This window comes from Delphinus delphis, chromosome 5 (genome assembly GCF_949987515.2).
Source record: "Delphinus delphis chromosome 5, mDelDel1.2, whole genome shotgun sequence".
In the NCBI taxonomy this organism is placed as follows: Eukaryota; Metazoa; Chordata; class Mammalia; order Artiodactyla; family Delphinidae; genus Delphinus; species Delphinus delphis.
This window is the reverse complement of record NC_082687.1, coordinates 36,876,027-36,894,729: the sequence shown is the minus strand read 5'-3', so window position 1 is coordinate 36,894,729 and position 18,703 is coordinate 36,876,027. Positions and strand designations below refer to the sequence as shown.

General features: G+C 36.2%; 1 long non-coding RNA gene across 1 annotated transcript in view; it reads right to left on the bottom strand.

Moving 5' to 3' along the window:
• The window catches only part of LOC138414082 (uncharacterized), a 209,528-nt gene extending 196,536 nt beyond the window's left edge, over positions 1-12,992 (bottom strand). Inside the window, exons 1-2 of the long non-coding RNA XR_011246474.1 lie at positions 12,603-12,992; positions 7,938-8,052 (exon numbers count right to left, since the gene is read on the bottom strand). This is a non-coding gene — a long non-coding RNA (uncharacterized lncRNA). The remainder of the gene's footprint in view (positions 1-7,937; positions 8,053-12,602) is intronic.
• Positions 12,993-18,703: the final 5,711 nt, after the last annotated feature.

The following is an 18,703-nucleotide window of genomic DNA, read 5'->3' as shown; positions in this document are numbered from 1 at the left end:
AACTATCTATCCTATGTATGAGATGAATTTATCTCTGATGCTGCAGTGCTAGGTGGAAGCCAGTAAATAACTGAGGGAGAAAGGAAAGAAGGAAGGAGGGAAAGGAAGGAGAGAGCATGGCAGGGAGAGAGGAAGGGAAAAAGGAAGGAAAAAAGGAGGGAGGGAGGGAGGGAAAAAGGGAAGAATTGTGTCTTTTTCATTCTTCAAAGATTCTACCACAGTAATCTGCCCACTGAAAATATCTATTAACCTTCATGTAAATGTGTTGTATTGATATAATATCTAAGGTGATTAAGACACCAATAGTTTCATCTGATGTGTTGGTAAATCCCAATACAGCTTAGAAACCATGATTTTAAAGACAAATTTTTAAAGAATCCTCTCATAAATAAATCAATAAACAAACCTTTATGCACACTAGTCCTTCACTATCAGAGGATAATTTTAGGATAAAGAAAGATACAAATTAGGGAAATAGATGCAGTCAATTTGGTTGCTTATGCATAAATTGTCTTCCTTATGGATAATAAAGTCTCAATAATTAGAAGTTACTTCCTATAACTAAAATATATTATCTCTAGATTTAGAGTGAGAATAGGTAGAATTAAGGCAAAGATAATAAAAGGGGGAGGGTCAAAGCAAAAATTGGGCATAGGCAAGCCTGTGTTCAAGATCCTTCTAAGCCGCCATCTGGCCTATTCTTTCCTTTTAGCTGTCCATGAAACAGCTTTTCATCCCTATGAAGTTCCTTCACTGACCAAGGCTACCCTCACCAAGGTACTCCACTTGGCCTGGCTTTTTGGGTATTATTCCATGCTTTAATTCAATCTATACAATTTAATTCATATAATTTGTACAGTTAAAAAGAAATTTAAACATCATCTATCACAACTCCCTCATACACAGTTGAAATTCAGCTAGGTTAAGACTTGCCCAAAGGAATATTAATTCATGACAAAGCTGCAATGAGACTCTAATATCAAGTTCTCTTCCTTTTCCAGAAACAATATAATGAAAATTTTAAAATAATCTGCTAAACCCCTAAGAAAGCACTCTCTTTCAGACCACTCTTGATTCCTTCCCCATGTAAAAACCTTTCCTATATATTCCATTTCCTTAGTCTCCTATGTTAATGCATTAAAACATTTATCCAAGTGTGGATGTTATCTAGATTCAAAATCCATCAACACCAATTCACACCTTAACTCAAGTTAGTTTATCAGGTTAGCTAGCCAACCACTTTACCTCATAATATTTCTTTTTTTTTTCTTTTTTTTTTTTTTTTGGCCGTTGCATGGCTTTCAGGATCTTAGTTCCCTGACCAGGTATTGAACCCGGGACCCAGCAGTGAAAGCGCCAAGTCCTAACCACTGGACCAATAGGGAATTCCCATAACATTTCCACTTTAATAGGAACAGTCTTCAACCAAAGGAGTAAGTGGAAATTTCACACATCATATCTGGTTCAGAAACAGAGAAAGTTGAGAACCAGAGAGCATTTTGTCTCCTTAAAACACGACACAGCGTCAGATATCTATACTTAGGACCAAGACTAGAAAAGAAGGTCAGCATATGAGATTTGATTGCCTGTGATGTTCCACATTGCTGACCTGAACACTGATGGGCAAGAGCATAGTCAACAGACACATGACATGATACATTTGGCTGAAACTCATAAAAACTGAAAAACAGCTTAAATTAAGTGTTTCCTACCCACTATTTCACATAGTTTTTGCCTAATACAATTTATTCAAACTTTTGCGGGGGGAAGGGGAAGGGGGGAGTGTAATATCTTTAAATCTTAATAAACTAAATTCCAAAGCAGAATTATGTGGATTCTTAAGATTTATAAATGACTTTCTAAAAACAATACTGTCAAGGTTATCCATTCTCAAGTTTAAAGGCATTTGAAAGTGGGCCTCAAGGATTAAAAGCACCAAAAAACCAACTAGAGCTTCCAAAAGTACAACTAGAAAGAAAACTTTGAAGTATCTGGCATATATAAATTCTGGCATCTACACCATAAATAATACATGTAATGAATACTGTTAAATTGTAGACTAAATTTTCCAGTAAGCCCTAATATGAGAAGGTTTCTTATGTTAACCACATCTTCATTAATATCTCATACTTTTATTTTAATAGTAGTTCCTCTGATACTATTTATCAGAATATGGAGAATTCTTTATGAAGAATCTGAAATATCCTAAAATTTATGCTGACTCATTCTTCAGCTAAGTTCCAGGAAAACAGTATGATTTTCCTGATCTGACATCAAATTCTTGGGACCTCTCAAATCTATCTTCCTAAGAGATATAGCTTGAGGTACCACCAATCAGTGGCCTTTAAAAGGTCTACTTACGTTGGTCTTACTAAAGTTAAATAGCCCTAAGGATTTAGTTTCCCACCTTGGTAACTTGCAGCCATGGAGAAGCAAGACAAAGCAGCACTATAATGACGTATTTCTGAATATTCTCTTATTCATCCCATGTATAAGATATTTGGTTCCACAAACCTGTTATGCTCACTTCTATCACTTTTTACTTTGATTATGCTGCTATCATTTCTTGGAATCCCTGTTCTTACCCTTAACTGGAAACCATATCAATGTTTAAGGCTCCATTTAGGTCCAACTTTTACCTTTAATTCTGAAAAGGATACGACATAGGAATAAAAAAGGAAGTGCTCCAGAGTTGGATTCCCTCGGGCTACCACCACTAGCTGCATGACCTAGGGCAAGTTACTAAGCCTCCTATGTTTCAGTTTCATGATTTGTAAAATAGAAATGCTCAGTGGGATTTCTATGAAGATTAAATGAATCAGTGCATGGAAAGTGCCTTGAACAGTGTGTGGCACAAAATAATCACTCAATAAATGTTATCCACTATTATAATCTTTATTATAACTCTCATTCTTTCCACACCTCTCTGAACATATATAGACTCATAATTCATAAGGACCTTAAACCCCAGAGGTCACTTTGTTCAATCTCCCACATAAAGTAGTACATTTGGTCAACCATGAAGACAGTTAAATATTTGCAGTGCTGGAAAGTTTGCTACTTTTCAAAAAGCACAGACTGAAAAACAATCCTAATAATCAGAAATTTCCTTTATATAAAGTGCCTACTCTCCACTCACAGGTCTGTAACTTCTGTCTCCAGTACCACTTCAAAATAAACCTGCATCCTCTATCTTCTTTCACAAAATATTCCGAACAGTCTGTGACGAGTTAAAAGGACAGTAAGACATTTTGTTTAGAAAAGTAAAACAAATTTTGGCAAAATTTACTCAACAACAATAACAAAATTAAGAAATTTTGGTAAAATTAAGAAATTAAGGTAATTCTTGCTTCTGAGGGATTTGGCAACAATATTCACATTTATCACCCGATCTATTTAAAAAAATTGTAGACTCTCCGTCAGGCTGTCAGGCTGCTTTCCAGATTATATCCAGAGGTACAATATTTGGTGCATTATTTTGTAGTCTAGTTATTTCTCTACAAAGTCCCTTTGGCTATGTTTTTTCTCCTTGTAATTTTTGTTTTCCTGCCTCTGTTTCTATCTATCTATCTGTCTGTCTATCTATCTATCTAGATAGATAGATATATCTCGCTCTTTCTTCTTTCTTTTGTCAACCATTCAACACATATTCATGCAGTACTACCAAGTATCAGGCACTGTGCTAGGCATGGAAAAGTCAAAGACAATTAGATTTGGCTCAAATTACTCACAGGCTAAGGTGGAGAGACAGACACATAAACAGTTAATAAAACACACTGGTAATGCAGTGAGGTAGACATGCATAGGCTACGGTGGGAACACCAGGAAGGAATGCCTAATGGAAGGAGTCAGGAAAAGTTTCTGGAAGGAGATAACATCTGATGAAGTCTAAAGTGAGTCTAAGCAGCACCTCCAAACACTAAATCACTTGAGAATCTTGTTTGAAAGATTCTGAGTCAGTAGATGTAGGTGGGACTTGAGATGCTGCAGTTCTAATCAAGTTCCCAGATAATGTCCGTGCTGCTGGTCCCCAGATCACTCTTTGAATCGCAAAGGTCTTAAACGATGAATAATGACTAAGTAAAGGAGGGGTGGGGTGAGTACAGGCGGAATAGGTAGTATGAAGTAAATCACAGAGGTAAGAAACACTTGAGTGCATGATAAGACTGAAGCACACTGGTGTCCCCAGGCAATTCGAGAAATCATCAATTCCTAAACTGGAGGTGGATGGGAGTATGGTATATTTTAAGTAGAAGGGAATTTATTACATAGGCCGTAGAGCATATCAAAGTAAGCAGGGCAGTCACATGGTAACAACTGCAAATAAGAGCTGGTAGAATCATGAGCAAGAAGATAATATGCTAGACTACTTTAAGTAAACCTGCTAACAATGATAATGAGGCCTAATTTTGGCTGTAGCAACAGATTTATTTCAAAGGAAACTGATGTGAGAAATGTTTAAGAGATAAAGTAGGTTGATTTTATTTTAACTTATTAATGTAAAAAATCAAGCAAGTTGCTATTTCTTTGCATTCGTTGCCAGCTTAGTGTCTATTCTTAACCTAACAGTAACATATGATCTTGAACAAGACACTTAACCTCTTTTCACACCAAGTTCCACGTTTTAAAACAGTAAAGAGTTGACCCCAAAAAACACTGTGGTCTCTTTAAACCCTAAACTTTATAATACTGTGAATTAACTTCATCTCTCATTGAATCATGGAATCATAAAACATATTCTTAAAACTACCACAACACCTGGAATATAAATATACATTGTATGACTAATATTGAATCTACCTAGCCAAAAGGTCTTAAAACTTGAGACTTCTAAAATCCTCCCCCTTCTTCACCCATGACGTTCATTACTGAGTCTAGCTGCTTTGTACTTATGTCCTACTGATGATTCTTTGGTTTGTGCCCTTATTATTTTTTAGCTGAATTCCTGCAATAGCACCTTACAAGTTCTCTCTGGCTCTAATCTAATCTCTTTCCAGACACTATCCAAGAAATTGAAGAACTCTGGAGTCAGAAAGACCTGGGCTTAAATGCTAAATACACTGTTTCATAGTTGTGTGATTGTTAGCAAGCTATTTAACCTCTCTAAACCTGAGTTTCCTTATCTATGAATCATAAGGTTGATATGAAGATTAAATGTTTGTAAAGTGCTTAGCACAGTGCTTAATACACAGTAAGAACTCAATAAATGCTAGTTATTATTTTGAAAGACAAGTCTCATAAAGACTTGAGCAGGCACTTTACAAAAGAGGAAGATCAAATAGCCAATAAAAAATGAAAAGATGTGCTTTCTATTAGTAGTCAGCACAATGCAAATTAATACTTCCATGAGTACAATTAGGTACCCACCTGATCAGCAAATTTTAAGAACTTAAAAACCAAGTATTGGTGAGTATATAGAGCTTCTTATATATTGCTGATGGAAATATAAATTGAGGCAACCAATTGAGGAAAACATTTGGCATTATTTAGAAAAACTGAATGTGCACATACCCGCAAACTCAGGAGTTCCTTTCCTTGATGTGTATACTAGAGAAGCTCTTATACATGTATACTAGAGCAATAATATATGTGCATAAAAAGTATCATATGTATATTTAATATTATTATATGTAAATGTATTTATTTAACATTTACTTAGTACATAAATAACTCAGGTTATTTTATATATATATATATATATATATATATATATACACACACACACACACACACACACACACATAAGTAATATAGAAATAATCCAAATGTCTATCATAATAATGGCTAAGTAAATTTGGATATATTCATAGAGTAAAATACTACATAAGTTACATGAATAAACTACATACATCAACATGGAAGAATCTTACAGTGTTTCACAAAATCAGGTGATTAAGAATATATCACTATATACTACTATGATTACAAGATTGAAAACCTACAAAGAAAAGTAAGAGAATAAGCGTGACAAAAGGCAGGGTAATGGTTACCTCTAGCGGGAAAGGAAAAGCATGTGATCTTAAAGGAGCACAAAGGGCTTTCTGGGAGTCTGCTCCTTAATATGAATGGTGGTTATGTGAGGTTTGCTTTATAATTATTCCTTAAACTGCATTTGTTTTATACACTCTTCTAGGTACATGATATTTACTAAAAAATAAATTTCATCATGTCATTCTATTTAAAATCTTTCAAAGCTTCTTCATTTTGGAATAAAATACAAACTCCTTAGCTCTGTTTAAAAGATCCTTCATGATATATCTCCTGTACCCCTCTTCAGCTTTATCTCTACCACCCTCATTTATGCCCCAGCATAGTAAATAGCATCTAGTGCCCCCAAACACCCAGACTCTCTCAAGTTGCTGGGCCCATGAAAAATGTTCTCACTGCTCCCCTTCTTCTAGCTAACCTCTTATTGCCCTTAACATTCAGCTAAAATATCACTCCCCCTGGGAAGCCTTCCTTAACAAATCCCCATCCGATCTGTCTTAGACTCTCCTCTGCTGCACTTCCTTTATCACCCAATGCCTACCCATTTAATAGCAGTGGATAAGTACCACACTCTTTAGAAATAACTCCCTTTTCTAATGGCATACTTTATCATAAGTGCCACATTCTTTAAACATAGCTCCTTTAAGGCAGGTACTGTCTTTTTCAGCTGTCCCAAGAGCTAAGGATGATATCTACACCATGGATTCTCAATAAATGTTTGCTTAATGAATATATGTTTAAGATGGGGCAATATATGTTTTCTACATCACTGGGATGCACACATAACTCAAAATATTAAGTTCAGCCATAAAAAAGCACCCTTCTTTTAAATTGAAATTGTTGATTACTGGTAATTACATATGATTCTCAGTCATAACAAACACATCTAATACATATTGATTACGCACAGCATAGTGATGACTATTATATCTGCTTTCTCAATATAATTATAAGCAGACTGTAATGAGAATCATGATGTGAAGAAAGTATAGGGTTAATTTCATATAAGGTTAATTTCATCAGTGCTCTGCAGTTATGGGCTATGCATTGATTCATAGGGCAGCCTATATACTCAGAGTTATATAAGCCACTAAACAAATGAAAGAGAGATATTGATCACTAGTTCAAAACAGCTTCTTTTGGAATCTTACAAGCACCACTGTCATACTCTTATTTCTCAAAGATGTTGTTTGACGGATTATAACTAGTTCATCTCTGCTGGAATCTATTTATTATTGACATTGGTGACTATGAAGCATCAAGTATTTGATTAAAAAATATACTCTGCCTGTGTGTGCTGATATTTTATAAAATAAGAAGATTTTAAAATTATTCCAACTAGCAAAGCAACTGGATCTATTTTTAATACTGTTTTTATTAAGCAAAGAATTTGTAGGCTAAAATGTCCACAAATTGAGCTTTATAAAACTGTGATGTTGATTTCTCTTCCCTTATGTCTAAAGATCTAAATGTTATGTTAATATATATTACATATACCCTATATATACATATATATATTCCTAAAAGGAATTAAGCATTATAATTTAGCTCAGAACCAATTCTTCTCCTAGAGAGGATGAATCAGTAAAATATAGAATTATGCTGCAAATAATAAAAGCCACTGAAAAATACTGTTACCCAACTGTTATGCAGCCTCATGAAATTATTCATTGTAGTCACCTTACTTAGGCTGGTATCATCCAGAGTGGTAGCATCATGGTGTTATACGATGCACTTATGCACCTAAAGACCTGTAGCTCCTACATGTGGTATTAATAGCACCACACCATCAGTTAAGCTTTCTGTCCTGTTGACTTTCACTTCTTTAGTTGACATTATTTGGAGCAGTATTTTTTTCCAATCTATACAGTAAATCACATGCACTATTTAAATTGGTGATATAGATCACATGTTTCCTGCTAAGGAACATTTTTAAATTTGCAACTCACCACTGCTTGTATGGTTTCTCATCTACAGGAAATGGGTCTAATTCAACAGCTTCTTGCCTGAGTTGCCATAACAAAGATCTGAGATGGTCCTGCTGTTGGTGTTTCTCAAGCTAGCCTAAAATCAAAGCAAAAACACAGCCAAGTTTTATTTTAACATTTCAATAAGAATTTCACCTGCATTTAGAAAATCAAAAGACTGCCAAAGACAATGGGTGATGGGTGATGGGACACAGGGGGAGGGAATAAAACATCTCAAGGTAGTTGACTCTGTTCAAATTTATCACAAACACAAGAACTTGGTTGTTACCAACACCAGAATAGTTAGAATTTTACAATCTGAATATAAGCCCAATTAGTAATTGTTACCTTGGTTGATATGGATTGGTTTTGTGATAGGAGGCACCCTATTCAGCTTCAACTGAGACAGCTCTCTGTTACATGTTTGCACAGTCTGCTTCTCATTTAAAAACAATGGGTTCATTTGGAACAGTGGGTTACAGAGTTATGGCTAAAGGAGGAGAAGTTTGGAAATCTCTGAAGTATGTGAAGTAAAATAAAACTACACTGAAGTTGGTCTGAAGCTAGAAGGAGACCTGTTATGTATGTTTTTCCATAATCTGATCTAGTTACAAAAGTAGTTTGTAACTTCGGTCTGTTACTGTTACTTTTCGACATTATACCGGACCGATTCTCCAAGACTGTTCCAGTTTCCAATGTTCTACCCATTATCAACCCACAGCTTTTGATTTCTAGTTTGGAAAAGTATGGTCACCATGCCCCAAATAAACGTCCTCTCTGCCCCAAATAAGAGTCCCTTTCCAGGCCAAGTGTTTACGATTGCTGCTGCTGGAAATCCTGCCACACCACATCTTCCTGCCCTCTCCGCAACAATCCCAGTGTGGCCTACCACCATTTCAGAGGAGGTAAATGTCTTTCTCCTCTGAATTCCTATTATATGTATTGAGTATGGACACTTGATCATATACCACTTTGTTATTTAACCTCATCACCCTAAATGACTATAAGCTCCCAAATGGCAGAAACTGTGTTACAGTTTCCCAAACTCTTTCACCCATAGTATTTAGAGAACTATGTGCATGGGAGACATTCATTCAAGGAATATTGATTGTGCCCCTACTATGCACCAGGCGGACACAGTCAGTCCCTGACAGAGATTATAATTTAGTAGTGAATACAGGAAGCCCAGGAATAAGCAATTACACACACACACACAAAATGTAGAAAAAATCCTGTTTATTATGGTACATATGGGGTTTTGGAGTAACTATGGGTTAAAAACATTTCTAAGGAAACTTCAGTCCTTTCTTTTTCCATTCAAAACTTTAATTTCCATTCCTAGGAGCATTAGTTCTATAAGCCTATGGGTTTTACATCTCATAGTCACCAGGGATAAGATCAGTGAGAAAGGCCATAGTGGCTTGTTATGAATCTAAAATGTCAATTCAACTAGAAAATCCTTTATCAAAAATAATCATAAACTTGCAGTCCACTTTTCAAACTAAAAATGTTTCTTTCAATTTAAGGATTTTCAATATCACCTGAAGTCTCCATTTAGAGTTTCTACCAAGATTCACAATTAGAAATGGAGTTCTCTTCCATTAAACAGAGGGGGGAGAAACAGAACCTGAAACATAGAGATTTTCTCATAACTTGGTTATGAGAATATGTACAGATAGGTAAATTTCTGAAAATCCAAGCTCCAATTCTAAATTACAATTTCTCTTTCAATCAATATGCAGCAAGATCTTTTATCTGAATCAGCAGCAGTGTCTCATCTCAGACTTATGTAATGCAACAAATATCTCTAATATGCTAAAAAAAAATGGATTTTGTTCTTTATCAATAAACATCTCCCCCAGTAGTCTATAGGCCCAACTTTTTCCACGAATCCTTGGTCCTCAGAAGAAGGTGTAAGAGATGCAAGCGTGGTATGGTAGGAAGGAAGCACTCAGCCTACAACAAATACAGCATTGTACTCCTTTCTTGTCATTCCTGGACACTTTGTGCCTCTTTTTTGCATAAGTGTTGCAGTGTCCAACCAAAAGCTTAAAAGAGATAGCAAGAAGAAATAGTAGGGGCAACAGAGAAAGAATTTAAAATGTCAATTTGTTACTTCTTATTCTAATTGAAGGAGTCCATTATTCTCATTAGCACCTAGGCAATCATTCAATTTGAACACACCAATTCCATGTAAAGTCTTATAGTTACAAATGTGACCTGCAGCCAGAAGTAGAGTAGGAAGGGAGAGCATCTGCCCTCATGTTTAACAAGAAAAACCCAATTCGTCTTTATCCATCATCAGTATTAAAAGACTTTTCCACTAAGATTCATTTACATAAAGTCACACACACATGCACAAAAAAACCTTTAAATATGGGAGGCTTTCCCTTTAAATATGGGAGGCTTTCCCTTTAAATATGGGAGGCTTTTTCACATTACTTAAATTAGGCAGATTCCTTTTGCTCATGATATTCCTATAGGATACACTAACAAGGGAAATCCTATGAATTTTCCTGTAATTTTAAAATCTACATATATTTTATGGCATCCGCCATCAATTCTCAGTTCATTTTAACCTTGAAAATTATTGACCGTGTATTCTGAAACCATTAAATACTAATAGCTGCAGACGTACCAGACAATGACAGCAAAAACACACTTGGTCCCTCTGGGATCTGTTCATGAGCCCCAGCTTCCAGCGTGGCAAACACACTCCTCCCCACAGCAGATGCTGTTCTGGGGCAGGCAAGCAGGAAGCCGGAAGCAGCTGATTTTTCCCACTCTGCATATCATTTCTTACTGCCCATCATCAAGAATCTTTTTACCAAAACTGTGAAGATTTTATAACACCAGGAGATTGTCAAATTAAAGATTCCTTGCAATAACAAGAGGGAGTGATGTACAAATGAGGAAGCATGAAGCCTCTTTAATACCTAAGGTCATACCACCTTTGTCATTGGATTTTCCAGTGCTGTTGTGAAGGAGAGAAAATCCAGTTTGCTTTCTGTGATAAAATAAGATAATCTAGGACTTTATATCAATTTTAAGAGTGAGATCAAGGTAGAGGGAATACATACCAGAGACAGCAAAACTGCTACATCCAAACTGTCCGGCCCCAATAATCCAATGGCTCCAAAGTGGAGTCGGAAGCTTGCGAGCTCATTCATGGGCATGAGCATCACTGTCTATATTTATAACACAAAAATTCACCCAAGGCAGAAAATTTACAGAAGCCTCTCTGAGAGAAATGCAGGCCTTTCCTGCAACCATTTTAATACATGGATCAGCATTCTGTGAGGTCTTTCAGGGTCTGACAACTAGCAGACTAGGGACAGAGGGAGAAATTGGATATTGGGTTGGCAATGCCTGGTGCACTTAGACCCAATTTCCTTCAGTCTGAACTGTGGCCTGTCCCATAGGACTTAGTCTGACTCTATCCAGTTTGTTCATAAAAGTTATTGTCAACACACCAAAGCAGGCAGGGCTGCTGTAAAGACACTGTCAGGCTCTGCAGCAAAGACAGTCCATGTAAACAACCTTGTGATTGCTTCAGAGCCAACTGCCATGGGATAAGCCATTCTTTTTCTGTGGTTAAATTACAGGACCCTAGGAAATTATGCCTTTAAGGGGGTAAAAACAGAGACTCAGTCTCTAGACTTAAAGGGAGAGGGAAAAAAGAAATATATATATGTAATTTTCTTTAAATAGCTCTAGTCTTGATTTACTTGAAGATTTTCCAATAAATCACATTTATTTTGCTGCAGGCACAAATACATAAATTCTGCTAAATACATTGCCATGCTCATTTTTGATGATATATCTTTTTCTCCCAAATGAGCTCTGACATTTCTAGGGGACACAGTATCCTAGTACAGAGTACCTGGGAACCATGCCATGAAGAAAAAAAAAAAAATGCTGCCTGCTGTGACTAGATCACTTTCTTAAAGGGACCCCTTACCTATGCAACTGCAGTGCCAATGTTTTATCTCTAACCTGACCCCCATTCTGTGTTCCTCTTCCCAGCCCAAATTTAGCCTAGAGCGTCTCTGCAAGAGTAATGCCATTAGTTTTCCAACTAAAAATACCACTCCTGAACTAAAATATGTAAATATGCCCCAAAATACTTATTTAAGCTACATCTCTCAGGAAGTAAACTTGAATAACTTAAACTCTACATATCTTAAAGATGTGATTTTTTAATGTGTTACGGAACCCATGGCATTTCTTAGATCTGGGACTGAGGTCAGCACTTCTAACAAGTACAGCTGTTTCTCATTCTCTCTCTCTCTCTCTCTTTCTCTCTCTCTCTCTGTCTCTTTGGTTTTCTCTTCCCTTCTGTAGCTCTGCATTAGTCTAAAAATCCCTGGTCACAATAAAAATGCTCCCTCCCACCCTCTGCCAAACCTCACTCCAAACAGAAAGGTTTCAACATGCCCAAGTCTGGGGAGAGATGCTCCGCAGAGAAGGAAAGGCTGGTGGCTTCTTGCCTCAGAGGTAGTTCACTTCATTAACCTCCTATCCACCCCATCTCTGCCTCCCTCTTCCATGCTCACTCTCCCACCCCACCAGAAACAATCAATAGACATCACCCCCACCCTCCAAATAAAACAGGTTAGAACCCAGAATGAGCAAAGAGCCACCTACCATTCCGTGCTTGAGAACTACGATCCTGATCCAGCAGTGTTTGCCCCAGAAATCCTCCCTACTTGTTTTTCATTAACCACATTCCAAACTGTAATAAGGAATAGATTCTTTGGAGGTGGGGAAATTGTTTAAAATTAATGATGGACAGGTGATTTCCAAGAAAAGCCAATCCTAAAGTCACTCAAGCCACTAGGAATTGAGGGTTGAGGAGAAAAAAGGAATAGTGTAAAAATGAAAAAGGAAAGGAAAAAGGTAAGCATATAACAAGCACCAACCACCCCCATAAAAATAAAAAGAGAAGGGGAGGTTTTAAAAAAAGGAGAAGAAGAAGAAGAAGAAGAAGAGTGGCTTGCTGAATCACCCTCTTTCACTGTCTGGAAACCATTGTGCAGCGTGATGCTGCCTGTACCATTGTGGAACCTACCAGAGGAGACAGACAGAGGGCTTGGGGAATGGGGTTGCTATGGCAACCAAAAGGAGCACACGTGACGTCAAAGCCCAGAGAGGTCTAGGGAGGGGTAAGAGGGAGAAAGGAAAAGAGGAAAAAGTCTATGTGCGGCTACAGCTAGTGTTTTCCAATGAAAAGAGGACCAGGTAAAGTGGAAAGGGACAGGGTTCGTTGGCAGCTATTATTAGCAGCTACGACATCAGGCAGCCAGTCTGCACACCCGGGAGCTGCACAACCGGGAGAAACAACCCCACTCCATGCAGCCCTGGCTCAGCACACAGCAGGGCTGAGAAACAAATGCTTGCAGACCAAAACACCATTGGAAATATAGTCAATCTGTGCTTTTCAACTAGCTCAGCTTTTTGCAAACAGCACAAAGAGAGATATGGAGTATCTCTAAATGTCAAAGCAAACAAGAATGTAATAACCTCAGAAGCGAAGTAAGCATTTGGGTCCCACCTGGACTGCAGAGGTCATTTGAACGGCACAATTCCTCTTCTCTGTTTCCTTATCTTTCATAAAAATCCTGAATAAATACCCACTAAACCAAACTCAGCAAACTGATTCTTAGATTGTAATTTGAATGTGGAAAGAAAATACCAATAATTTGAGTTAACAAATGAGGGTTCTTTTTTTTAAAATTGGGATAATTCTTTAGGGAATGGATGCAAATTGCTAGAGTACTATTTGGGACAGATATCTCAATTTTATTTAAGTAATCTGTCCTGTCTTTGACTGTTAGAGTATATTTTTAAGTCTCCATATAGTTTGCTAAATGTTAAATATAGATGTTTAAATATAGATGTCATAGGGCTTCCCTGGTGGCGCAGTGGTTGAGAGTCCGCCTGCCGATGCAGGGGACACGAATTCACGTCCCGGTCCGGGAAGATCCCACATGCCACGGAGCGGCTGGGCCCATGAGCCATGGCCACTGAGCCTGCGCGTCCGGAGCCTGTGCTCCGCAATGGGAGAGGCCACAACAGTAAGAGGCCCGCATACCACAAAAAAAAAAAAATATATATATATATATATATATATATATATATATATATATGTCATAAGTTCTTAAATATAGAATGTTAATCTATAAATATTAGTTTTCTAGAATGAGAGCTCAGAACAGTGGACTACTTCCACTATTCTTTTTTAATTACCAAAATTTTTTAACTGTTTAAAAATATTTTTCTACTTAAGGGAAATTTTCAATACATATATGGCCTAACCAACCTCAACCCTTGGGCTTCTCAAGTTACATAATTGAATCAAATTCCTTTTTTGCTTAAACAACTTTGCGGTAGGTTGTCTGTCAATTGCAACCAAGTAAGACTGAGTTTTATACCACTCTACACTGTGTTTTGGAACTAGCATACTTACATGAATAAGGAGCTTCTACCACATGTTAACAGAAAGGATACAACATGCAAAAAATATAAACCAAGCAGTGATTGTAGACACTGAAACACATCATAAAACCATGCAGGACCACATCAGGTTTTGTGTTGTTGCTGCTGCCATAATTTCATTCAGGAGGGAATCTAGAAAAAAAAGTCTTGCATGAGTTTTCTTTTTCATCCAGTGGATAAGTTTTTGGAGGTTGCTTTGTTCTAATTTCAAGTTCAACAAGAAGCAGGTGAGTATTAACTTTTAGTCTTGGCAATGGGCCTACCTACAAGACTATGTCTCAAGCAAAAATATGTATTGATTAGCCAAATAACTTTATATAGCACAATGTAATTGGCATTCCAGCTTTTAATTTACTTTATTCTAAGTTTTGATATCAGAAGTCAATTCCCAATAACTGGATATCAGTGAGGAAAAAATTAACTTCAACTCCTCATGTTGCAAACACAAAAATTAATTCAAGATAAATTTTCACTGAAACATGAAAGCCAAAATCTATAAAGCTATTAGAATAAAATGTATCTTTTAGAAGAAAAAATAGCTTTCTGTTCTTGGAGTAGGCAAAGATTTCTTAGGACACAGAAAGCACTCACTGTAATAGAAAAAAAAATAGACTTGATCAAAATTAAAAGCTTCCAAGGTAACCATTAAGAAAATGAATAGACAGCCACGGACTAGAAGGAAATACTCTTGATAAACATATCTGAAAATATTCTTGATATTCACAAACTCTAGATTATATAAAAATATCCTACAACTCAATGATAAAAACAATTTTGTTTAATGGGCAAAAGTCTTGAGCAGGACTTGACAAAGGAAGATATATAAATGGTCAATAAGTACATTAAAAAGTATTCAATGGAATTGGTCATCAGGGAAATGCAAATTAAAACTGCAGTAAATGCCATTTCACACCCACAAAAAATGGCTAAAATTGGAAAGACTAACAACACTAAGTATTGAGTAGGATACGGAGAAACCAGAACTCTCCTACATTACTAGTGGGAGCATAAAATGGTAAAACTACTTTGGGAAATGGTTTGATGATTTTTAATGGTAAACATACACCTACAGTATGACAACAAGATAGTCACCTAAGAGAATAGAAACATTTGTCCACCAAAAAAAAAGTTATACATCAATGTTTATGCCAGCTTTATTGATAATTGGTAAAAACTGGAAACAACTCAAAGTATAGCGACAGAAGACTGGATAAGCAAACTATGGTATATTCATATAATAGAATACTATTCAGCAATGAAAAAAGAATGACAACTATGAATAGGCTAAAACCATTTACTTTTCTTCTATTAGGTGTTAATTCTTGAAGGCACAAGTGACAGAGTGATAGATGCCAACATTGTACTGGGGTGTATTTTACTATTTAGGGCTTTAATTCTCAGCCTACTCATTTCAGTAATATTTAGATGATTAAAATGTTCTTTTAAATCTATTTTATACACCACAGAAAAAATAATTTCCTAAAATTAGATCATTTAATATGTTAGTTAAAAAAAAAATGACACCTAAATAGATCCTACTCCTTACTGGATAAAACCATTTAAAGTCCTCAATGAGAGGATATTACATTTTCAGAATGAACTATGGAAATATGCAACAACATACATGAATCTCAAAAACATGCTATGTGAAGAAAATGAGACAAAAGAGAGTATTTACTATATAAATCCATTTATATAAAGTTCTAGAACAGAACTATTCTATGGTGATAGAAATCAGAACTATGATTGTCTGGGGGAGCCACACAGTTGAGGGAAATTCTATAGTGATGAAAATGTTTGACATCTTGACAGAGGTGTGAGTTATTACATAAATGTAAGCATTTGTCAAAAATCTTCAAAGTCTAGCTCTTAAGACCAGTGTATTCACTCTGTATAAATTAAATAGCTGTTTTTAAAAAATTAAGTCAATTCCCAAGAAGAAATTGCTGAGTGAACAATAAGTTAGAGTTTCTAAACTTGCAAATCTGGTCCTATACCTTGAGTCTTGATTTTTCAAACCCAAGCAGACCCAGCAATAGGAAGGGCTAGACTCAGGGTCACCAGGATCTTAAGAGATACAGCAACCCCACTGAAGTGAGGCAGACAATTGATGGAGGTTTACCTAACAAACAAGAAATGAGAATTCAGATATTAAAAAAGAGATTTTTTCAGAGAAGCCTGGCAAGAACTAGATTCCCAGGTTCCTCTGTAAGGACTATAATTCAATGGCAGGACTCAAGACTGAAGGAAATGAAGGTGCTGAAGACCTGGCTTTACAAACAGTAAATGGCAAAGGACTCAGGAATAAGGGAGCATAAAAGAATCAAGTCAGTGAGGTTGGACTGCCAAGTAAGAATTCAATTTCTGAATCTAAGTCTCAAGTTCTTTCATGGGGGGCTAGCATTAAAACCAACTACAGTACTAAGGTCTCTTATCAAAATCGGACCCAGAGTAGAGAGACCAACTAGTCTTCATTTGCCAAGGACTTCCCAGGTTTTAGCAAGTCCCACATCCCAGGAAACCCCTCAGTCTCAGGCAAACCAGGAAGGCTGACCACCCTAGCCCAGAGCCTAGAACGGACTTGAACCCTCAGATGAGAGTTAAAGGTTCCACCTGCAAATAAATTTACAAAAGAAGTCAAAGAGGTCATTATAACAGTGACGCTGCTGAAGAGGAGTGTCACCTAGCTACTCTTTTAACAATTAGATATTTAGGTTATAAATTAGGATGCTGGTAAGAGGATGCAAATGATTTGATAAACACAAGCAAAATTATAAATGAACTGAGGAGTGAATGAATTTGAGGGGAATTCAGAGAGTCAGTATTGACTCAGATTCACTATCATTTCAACATATATAATAATGTCTTCTCTCAGAAAGTCAGCCATGTATCTTTCATGATGTTTCCACCTGGGAAACACTTGTCCTTTGCAAAACAATTCCACAATTTAAAACTTTCAGAAACAGTATCTCCCTTTTGGAAAGTCGTATTGCACATTACTAAATTAAAAGCACTGAGAAACCTTGAGGTTAAAAAAAACTATTTAAATTTCTTAAAATTAAATCAAAATTTATATCTCAAAATAACTTCCACAATGCAATTTTTAATTAATATCTTGTATCATTCTACTTGGATAAGAAACACATAACTAACAGTTTACCATGGTCATAATAATCTTCAGTGTAGTGAACTTAAAATATCAATGGTTCCTCATATAATCTGATTTCATTTCTGGGTATTTAATTGAAGAAAACAAAAACACTAACTTGAAAAGATATATGCATTCCCATGTTTGTTGCAGCGTTATTTATGATAGCCAAGATATGGAAGCAACCTAAGTGTCCACTGATATGTGAATGGATAAAGAAGGCATGATATATATATACACAGTGGAATATTATTCAGCCATAAAAAGAATGAAATCTTGCCATTTGTGACAACACGGATGGACCTTGAAGGCATTATGCTAAGTGAAATGAGTTAGACAGAGAAAATACATATGATCTCACTTATATGTGGAATCTAAAACAAGCAAATAAAAAAGCTCATAGATAACAGAGACTAGATTGGTGGTTGCCAAAGGCAGGGGGGATGGGTGAAATGGGTGAAGGAGATCAAAACATACAAGCTTCTAGTTATAAAATAAATAAGTCATGGGGGATGTAATATACTGCCTAGAAACTATAGTTAATAATACCATATTGCATATTTGAGAGTTGCTGAGAGAGTAAATCTTAAAAGTGATCATCACAAGAAAAAAAATTCTGTAACTATGTATGGTGACAGATGCTTGCTGCATTTATTGTGATCATTTCACAATATATTCAAGTGTCAAATCATTGTTGTACACCCAAAATTAATGTAATGTTGTAAGTTATACTCAATAAAAAATAAAATAAAATTAAATCTAATGGTTTTAAAAAGAATAAATTTTGTGACCTTTCAATGTCACAGAAAGAGAAGGAATCTACTTCTGCACTCCCTTTCCTTTTTAATTAACAGACTTTATTTTTTTAGAGTAGTTTTAGGTGTACAAGAAGATTGAACAGAGAATTCCCATATACCCAGCTTCCCTCCCCACAGTTTCCCCTGTTATTAACATCTTGCATCAGTGTGGTAAATTTGTTTCAATTGATGAACCAATATTAATACATTATCATTAACAAAACCCATAGTTTATATTAGGGTTCACTGTCTTGCACAGTTCTACAGGTTTTGACAAATGTATAATGTCATGTTGCACTCACTTA